Source organism: Rana temporaria, chromosome 7, assembly GCF_905171775.1.
Source record: "Rana temporaria chromosome 7, aRanTem1.1, whole genome shotgun sequence".
NCBI classification, from domain to species: Eukaryota; Metazoa; Chordata; class Amphibia; order Anura; family Ranidae; genus Rana; species Rana temporaria.
Genome location: NC_053495.1, coordinates 135847959 through 135856944, shown reverse-complemented (window position 1 = coordinate 135856944; position 8986 = coordinate 135847959).

Genomic DNA, 8986 nt, shown 5'->3' with positions numbered 1-8986 from the left:
CTGACAACTGCGTGGTCGTGCGACGTTGCACCCAAACAAAATTGACGTCCTTTTTTCCCCACAAATAGAGCTTTCTTTTGGTGGTATTTGCTCACCTCTGCAGTTTTATTTTTTGAGCTATAAGCAAAAGAAGAGCGACAATTTTGAAAAAAAAACACAATGGGTCAGATTCACAGAAGAGATACGAGTATCTATGCGGCTGATTCATAGAATCAGTTCCACATAGATAGCCCTAAGATCCGACAGGTGTAATTGACTTACACCGTCGGATCTTAGGATGCAATACTTCGGCCGCCGATGGGTGTAGTCTGCGTCGTTTTCCAGCGTCGGGTATGCAAATTAGGTTTTACGGCGATCCTCGAAGGTACGCGCGTTCGTTACGTCGTCGCAAGTCTTTTTTTCCCGTCGCAAAGTTAGTCATGTTTTTTCATGCCTTAACTTTACACAGCCCATGTTAAAGTATGGCCGTCGTTTCCGCGTCGAATTTAAAAAAAAATGTTTCCGGCGTAAGTACGTTACGCACGACGCCATTCACAAACACGTCGGGGCTCCGTAATTTCGCGCAAAGCACGTCGGGAAAATTGCGAACAGAGCATGCGCAGAACGTTCGGCGCGGGAACGCCTATCAGTGCCCATCAGTGCCGCCTATCGGTGCCCATCAGTACCGCCTCATCGGTGCCCATCAGTGCCACCTCATCGGTGCCCATCTGTGCCACCTCATCGGTGCCTATCAGTGCCGCCATATCAGTGCCCATAATTGAAGAAGAAAACTTACTTTTTTTCAAAAATTTCTGTCTTTTTTTAGTTGTTGCGCAAAAAATAAAAATTGCAGAGGTGATCAAATACCACCAAAAGAAAGCTCTATTTGTGGGAACAAAATTATAAAAATGTAATTTGGGTACAGTTTAGCATGACCGCGCAATTGTCATTCAAAGTGCGACAGTGCTGAAAGCTGAAAATTGGCTTGGACAGGAAGGTGCGTAAGTGCCCGGTATGGAAGTGGGTAAGAAGCGGTGGAACCACAAAACACATCAACTTACAATGATTTAGTAATTCACATGCGTCGTCTATATATACCAATACGTGTCTTTTTTTAATCTGTGATACATATTTTTTTGGGATATGTTATCCCTTATACATGATTTATATGACATATATGTAAAATAAAAATGTATTTTTATCCTTATATTTCTGGTGTACATGGCAGTTTTATATGTTTTCTCGGTAGCGCATTCAAAGCCCCCAAACTTCTGTGTAGGTATGTTTCTTATGTCTTGATGGGATGGTGCTCCCAGGAAAATATATTTGTGGAGCAGTAGTTTTTCCCGACGTGATTCCTCTCCAGACTGACTTGCATACACACGTTCATGCAAAAAAATGTCCGACCAAATTGCGGTGGCGTACAACACGTACAACGGGACTATAAAGGGGAAGTTCCTTTCAAATGGCGCCACCCTTTGGGCTGATTTTGGGCTGCATACTTGATTCTGAGCATGCGCATTTTTTTTCCCCTCAGAAAAGCATACACACGACGAGAAAAAGACTGACAGGAAACACGACGAGAATTTTTTTTTTTTGCGGGCAGTTTTTTCGTCGACCAATATAAAAAATGGCAGTTTTCTCATCGTGAAAACGGGTCGTGTGTACAAGGCATTACAGAGGCTAAGAAAAACAGCACAGAAGATTATTAAAGCAGTGTATTTACTGAGTATTAAAGAACTGGGGGAGGGGAGATGCCTTCAGAGACTGAGCTAATAATATCCAGAAAGAGAGTTCTCATCCTACGAATGTCTTGTTTACAGTGTTGATTTCTCAGAGACCATTTAGAAAAATTTCCTCTCATACCACCAGGATGCAATCCAGATACTTTCCGTGGTCCATATGGTCTTCGAATGCTACAGGCTTTTTTAGGTTAAATTAAAAGTGCTGTAAAAAGGCTTCTCTTCCCCTCCCACCGCTTTCTGGTGGTTGTTGTGCTTGGCAGATTGTGAAGTCCGATCTGGCACTGACGGCTGCTCACCTCTATGCCCTAGGAGGACTGGAGCAACATCATAATGTCACTTCCGTCTCCAGTCACATGTAAACAAGGCCATTTTTGAAAATTATATATTTTTTTGTTTATTATTTCAGTTCAAACAATACAGGTTACATCAAGCCACCCAACGTGGACAGCAACCGGCCCTAAGGGGTGCCGGCATATACAACAAGGACAGGGAAGAAAAAAAACACATAATAGGTACAACTGAAAAAACAGGAAAAAAACTGCGAAAACATCTCCCCCCCAATGCAGCCAATGACAGCTGATCAAGTGATGTAAACAGAAGATCGGTAAACGTTTTTTTCTCCTCACAATGACAGTGGGAAGAGAAAAAAAAGGCACAGCTGCCTCATCTGTGCCAACCAGTACCGCCTGCCAGTGCCCATCAGTGTATATATGTGCCACCAATCAGTGCCAACTATCAATGCCCAGAAGTGCCACCTATCAATGCCCACCAATGGTGCCAATCAATGTCTCCCCAGTGCCACCTAGCAATGCTGCCTATCAGTGTCACCTACCAGTGCCCATCACTGTCCATCACTGCCACCCATCAGTGCCCATCACTGCCACCTATCAGTGCCCATCAGTTCCAGCTATCAGTGCCATCTATTAGAGCCACCTATTAGTGCCCTTCAGTGCCACCTATCAATGCCCTTCAGTGCCACCCATTAGTGCCACCTCTCAGTACCACCTCTTAGTGCCCACCAGTGCCACCTCTCAGTGCCCACCAGTGCCACCTCATTAGTGCCCACCAGTGAAGCCTCATCAGTGCCCACCAGTGACACCTATCAGTGCCCACCAGTGCCGCCTTATCATTGTCCATCAATGCAGCCTATTGGTGCCCATCAGTGCAGCCTATCAGTGTACATCAATGAAGGAGAAAATTACCAGTTCTGTATTTTTTTTACTACATTTTCGGACATTTTATTTTAGTCTCTACTACTACAAAATGTGTGTATATATATATATATATATATATATATATATATATATATATATATATATCATGTTTGGGGGTTCTAAGTCATTTTCAAGCAAAAAATACAGGGCCAGATCCTCATCTGCTGATACTCCGGCGTACTTTCAAATTACCCGCGTCGTATCTTTAGTTTAAATCCTCAAACCAAGATACAACGGCATCTGGGTTCGATCCGACAGGCGTACGGCTTCGTACGCCTTCGGATCGTAGATGCAATACTTCGGCGTCCGCTGGGTGGAGTTTGCGTCCTTTTCCGCGTCGGGTATGCAAATTAGCTTTTTCCGACGATCCACGAACGTACGCGCGGCCGTCGCATTCTCTTACGTCGTCTCTAGTCGGCTTTTTCCGGCATATAGTTAAAGCTGCTATTTTGCGGCGTATAGATAGACTTGCCATGTTAAGTATGTCCGTCGTTCCCGCGTCTAAATTTTTTTTTTTTTTTGCGTAAGTCGTCCGTGAATAGGGATGGACGTAAGTCACGTCTAAGTTCAAAAAATGACGTCGTTGCGACGTCATTTCGCGCAAAGCACAGCGGGAAATTTCGAAACGGAGCATGCGCAGTTCAATCGGCGCGGGGACGCGCTTCATTTAAATGAATCACGCCCCCTAATCGCCGATTTGAATTCCGCCGCCAGAAATACACTACTCCGCCGTAACTTACGGCGCAAAATCTTCCTGGATTCGACTTCAAGCCAGGTAAGATACGGTGGCGTAGTGTATCTCTGATACGCTGCGCCTATCTAAATGTATGTGAATCTGCCCCACAGATTTTTACTTGTAAACATCAAGTGTCAGAAAAAGGCCTGGTTTTGGTCGATTGTTTCTTGCTGTTTTTTTTCGTTTCCTTGTAATGTCCACTGTGAGCTCTCGAACTTCTCATTTTTGTGCTCACTTTTGTTTGTTTTGAATGAGCCGTTCATGTTATTTGCAGTCATGTGTACCGCTGTTTGCACACTACACATCCTTTAGTCCTTAGTCCCTTGTCCATCTTAGGAGCAAGCAAGAGAAAGTGGCTATGCTCCTACATACAATGGGACCATGGAAAATGAACATAGCCACCCTCTAACATGAAGTCAGAGCGAGCAATTTGGAGATTAGGAGGAGGCTGAGAGCAATAGAAGGGACTTTTCTGAGTTACGAATACTGGAATGAAATGTGATGTCACAATAAGGCCGTTCTGCTAACATGCGGTCTTCCTGTGATCTCCCTGTGTGGTGTGCAGTGTTGACAGTCATATTGTTGCTATAACATGATGTGATGTCTGATGTGCTGTCTCTAATAAGGGGGCACCAATCACCATTCTAAGAGGGAGCCAATGGGCTGAGTGGTCATTGGATTCAGTTCTCTGATAATCTAATGCTTTTATAGACACTGTGTTGGCTCAAAGTTACTTGTTTCTATGTTATCATTCTATGTGTATGATAAAAAGCACTTGCTTTCTGCTAACCTTAACGTGGTTGTAAACCTTTATATATACCCAGTGAAGTGACTGGCCTAAGGTGATAGACAGAGATGAAACAAATCCTCCTACATACGTTGTACTTGTTTATCTTCAGTCTTCTTTCTTCTACATCAGTCCAAGCCCATAATTTATACAGCTTTTCTGAGCTTCCAGATAGCAGAGGGCAGGGACCTAAAATTACACACAGCAGAGCTCAGTAAGGAGAGCTCTGAGAGCTGATTGGAGGGAAGGGACACCCCCCCCCCCTTCTCACAGTACACAGCAACAGAGCTGAGGCTGTCAATTAGATAAAGCTCCCCCGTCATCTTTTTTCTCTTGGGCCCCGTACACACGACCAAACATGTATGCTGAAACTGGTCCGCGGACCAGTTTCAGCATACATGTTTGGTCGTGTGTAGGCACGAGCGGGCCGAATTCCAGCAAACATTTGCCCGCCGGGCCTTTTCCCAGCGGGCAAATATTCGTGGACGTGTTTTAAAACCGTCCGCTGGAATCCTGCCCGCTCGAACATGTACGGTCGTCAGTACAGACCTACCGTACATGTCCAGGCGCCCGCCGTCCCTCGCATGCGTTGAATGACTTCGACGCATGCGTGGAAGCCTTTAAATGGCAGGCCCGCCCACGTCTCCGCGTCATCGCCGCGTCATTGTCGCGGCGACGACGCGGACACGCCCCGCGTATTGTTTACGCGCGGACTTCTGTACGATGGTGTGTACAACCATCGTACAGAAGCCCACTGGCAGGCATGTACAGTGAAAACGGTCCGACGGACCGCTTTCATCGTACATGTTTGGTCGTGAGTACCCGGCCTTGGTGTGAGGAGAACTTGTCATTATTGACTCATGCAGATAGCAGAGGAATGAAGCAGCAGACAGAAATGACACCTAGTGCTCTGGATTGAGACAAGTACACACTATAGAGCAGACATTCTCAACCAGGGCTCCCCCAGAGGTGGCTTGGGGTTCCTTGAGTTGTGGCTGATTTACCTCCTATTTGATGGTGCCTACGTAGTTTAGAGCCAATTCCACTTGGTGGATCCATTGGTATGACACCAATAATCTTTATAGCTCTCTGTAAGAGGGTCATACTTACCCACCACATGATAAAAAGGGCATTCTTCTCGCTGACCGCCAAAGTGAAGGGCATTGTTCCCACTGCCCCCCAATGAATGGGTTTTATCAGGGGTTCCATGAGACCTAAACTGAATATTTTAAGGGTTCCCCTGGGGTAAAAAGGTTGAGAAAGGCTGCTATAGAGGGATAGGCTTTGTTCATTGTTCATGTCTGAGGTTTACAACCACTTTAAACCCTACATTTGTCTCAATGTCTACGTTTTGACTTTTGTTTGCTTCTCCACACTGAGCTTGCTACAGTGTTTCCCCGAAAATAAGACCTACCCCGAAAATAAGACCTAGCGTTATTTTGCAGGAGGGCTGCAATATAAGCCCTACCCCGAAAATAAGCCCCAGTTTAAAATTATTGTAAAATCCTATAATCCACTCTATTACAGTATTATATAATGTACAAGGTGTGTGTTTCTGTAATATAATTGTGGGGAAGAGAGCTCCGGCGAGTCACAGAAGTGCAGAGCAGCGCTATAACGAAGGTATTTGATACAACTATATTACAGAAACACACACATTGTACATTATATAATACTGTAATAGAGTGAATTATAGGATTTTACAAGCATTTTAACTTGGTTCACACTGGGAATTCCTGTCAGGCAGGGAGAGAGAGGGGGAGAGAAGACGGCACATTACATGGTAAGACCTACCCCGAAAATAAGCCCTACTGTGTCTTTTGTAGCCAAAATTAATATAAGACCCGGGCTTATTTTCGGGGAAACACGGTATTTCTGATCAATAACTTTAAAAACGAGATGATTGCTGGGCTGCCGGCATTTTAGGTCCATAGTGATAGTTTTAAAGAACAATATTACTAAAATGCAATTTCCCGTAAACCTGTCACTATCAAACAAAATTTCTATTTTCTCCATGTTTTTCTTCCACGGCTCATTTAGTGATGAGTGGAGTGAGTGGAGCAATGGTTCACATACAGGAAGATGTTGTTATGATCAGTGACACATGTGTCCTTGTTTGACTTGCTATAGTTTCCTGACCACCAATTACACAAATACATTTTTACTAGTTAACTCCTTGGGCTCATGTCGCACTTGCAATACAGTCACTGATGGGATGGATAAAATGTGTGTGGAGATTACTGTACCTGCTTGTACTTGTCACTCCTTCACTGGTTGGATCAGCAAGGCATTTCTCCGATGCTGCTAAAAATGCTGCAGGGTATACGTTGCCAGCAAGAGAATGAAGTCTTGCTCATCCACCCAGCAAGGGAGTGACACATGCAAATGGATGAGTGCTTTACTGCCCTGACATGTCATTCTTACACTATATTGTCAAAAGTATCGGGACACCTGCCTTTACACTAAGGTGACCAGATTTTTAAAATGAAATCCTAGGGCCAGATCCACAAAGAACATACGGCGACGTATCTATTGATACGCCACGTAAGTTCTACGATGCGCCGACGTATCTTTGTTTTGTATCCACAAAACAAGATACGCCTGAATGTGGGCTAGATCCGACTGACGTACGTCTTAGGCCGCGTACACACGGGCAAACATGTACGATGAAACCGGTCCGCCGGAACGTTTTCACCGTACATGTCTGCCCGGGGATTTCTGTACGATGGCTGTACTAACCATCGTACAGAAATCCGCTCGTAAACAATACGCGGGGCGTGTCCGCGGCGTCGCCGCGACAATGACGCGGCGACGTGGGCGGGCCTGCCAGTTAAATGCTTCCACGCATGCGTCAAAGTCATTCGACGCATGCGAGGGATGGCGGGCGCTCGGACATGTACGGTATGTCTGTACAGACGACCGAACATGTCCGAGCGGACAGGATTCCAGCGGACGGTTTTAAAACAAGTCCAGGAATATTTGTCCGCTGGGAAAAGGCCCGGCGGGCAAATGTTTGCTGGAATCCTGTCCGCTCTGGCCTACACACGACCGAACATGTCTGCTGAAACTGGCCCGCGGACCAGTTTCAGCAGACATGTTTGGTCGTGTGTATGGGGCCTTAGTACGCCGTCGGATCTTAGGTGCATATTTACGCTGGCCGCTAGGTGGCGCTTCCGTTGATTTCCGCGTAGAGTATGCAAATTAGCTAGATACGCCGATTCTCAAACGTACGTCCGCCCGGCGCATTTTTTTACGTCGTTTACGTAAGGCTTTTTTCGGCGTAACGTTACCCCTGCCTCTATGAGGCGTACGCAATGTTAGGTATGGATGTCGGGACAGTCGTTTGAGTAAAACGTTCGCGAATAGGGCTTTGTGTAAATTACGTTCACGTCAAAAGCATTGACTATTTGTGACATTATTTCGAGCATGCGCACTGGGATACCCCCACGGACGGCGCATGCGCCTTTAAAAAAAAACGTCATTTACGTGGGGTCAAGATGAATTAACCTAAAACACGCCCACATCTTAGTCATTTGAATTTCCTGCCCTTACGCCAACACATTTACACTACGCCGCCGTAACTTACGGCGTAAATTCTTTGTGGATAAGGAACCTCCTCTCTAAGTTAAGGCGGCGTAGTGTATCTGAGATACGTTACACTGGCCTATATATGCGCCGAGGTACGTGGATCTGGCCCTTCGTTTTTTCTTTACTAGTAATGGCAACAATCAGCGACTCTCTGCCCGTCGCCGCCCGCCTCGCAGCCTCTCAAGTCTAAGGCCTCGTACACACGATGGGTTAACCAGAGGACAACGGTCTGACGGACCGTTTTCATTGGTCAAAACCGATCGTGTGTGGGCCCCATAGGTTATTTAACCATCGGTTAAAATAAAGCAAACCTGCTTTAAAATTTAACTTATGGATTGCTAACCGATAGGTCAAAAACTATCGTTAGTATGCAAAACCATCGGTTAAAAACCCGCGCATGCTCAGAATCAAGTCGGTGCATGCTTGGAAGCATTGAACTTTGTTTTTTTCAGCACGTCGTTGTGTTTTACGTCACCGCATTCTGACACGATCGGTTATTTATCCTATGGTGTGTACGCGTGACGGACCATCAGTCAGCTTCATCGGTTAACCTAAGACAACGGTCCTTCAGATCGTTGTCCTCTAGTTAACATATCGTGTGCACAAGGCTTTACTCTTCGGGCCCCGGCTACTACTGGATGGGGAGCGGAGGAAGATTACTCCGCCAGGGAAGGCAAGGATTTGATCCAAGGCAGAAGAACATGCGAGCGAAGCTGAATGGGCATGCGCCCGAAACTGAAGAAATATTCCCCCCGCTCCGACCAGCACATGATCATCAGAAAGGGGCACAGAAAATGGGAAAAATACAACCCCCCTATGCTAGTAGGCACGGCGGAGCGGGGGGGTGTAATTCTAATTTTTTAATTTTAATTCTGCACTGAAATTGTCTTTGAAATTGCCCCTGCCCCTTATTAAATCCAATCTGGGGACAAAACCA